We start from the raw sequence: 714 nt of genomic DNA, 5'->3' as shown, positions 1-714 counted from the left end.
TTTTCCAGTCTTTATTTTAATATATTCCTACTTAAAGGCAGTGAGCTGACAGAAACGTTAGCATGACGGGTGAAATGCCTAGCAGTATTTCGTTTGCTGCTATTTTCTGAGTTCAAATTCCACTGAGGTCGACTTTGCGTTTCATCCTTTCAGAATCGATAAATTAAGTACCAGTTGTGTACTGGGTCGATCTAATCGACTGGCCCATTCCCACAAAATTTCAGGCCTTGTGCCTAGAGAAGAAAAGAATATATCCTTACTCAGCCAATGTTATGAGTCATCAGGCTTTTGCACAAGTAGGTATGATTTTTCTCTTTTCACCCTTTGGCACTCTCAGATGTGCAATGCTTATGCATTCACATTCTTTTCAAGTAATCATGCATTGTCTCTTAGCATCAAGATTTTGATGATCTGATTAAGCTTTTACATGTTTCAGTCATTTGACTGCAGCCATACTGGAACACAGCCAATAGTCGGAGAAATCGACCACAGGACTTATTCTTTGTAAGCCTACTACTTATTCTATCAGCGTCTTTTGCCAAAGCGCTAAGTTTCAGCGACATAAAGACACCAACATCAGTTGTCAAGTGTTGGAGAGACAAGCACAGGCATGACACACACAAATATATATATATACCACACACAACTTTTTGAGAGCGTGGAATCCCCAGCCCATTCAAAGTACCTTGGATCGCAGGACGGCCTGCTGTGCCT

The sequence above is a fragment of the Octopus sinensis genome, linkage group LG16, assembly GCF_006345805.1.
Source record: "Octopus sinensis linkage group LG16, ASM634580v1, whole genome shotgun sequence".
Taxonomy (NCBI): Eukaryota; Metazoa; Mollusca; class Cephalopoda; order Octopoda; family Octopodidae; genus Octopus; species Octopus sinensis.
Note: the sequence above shows the minus strand (reverse complement) of the source record.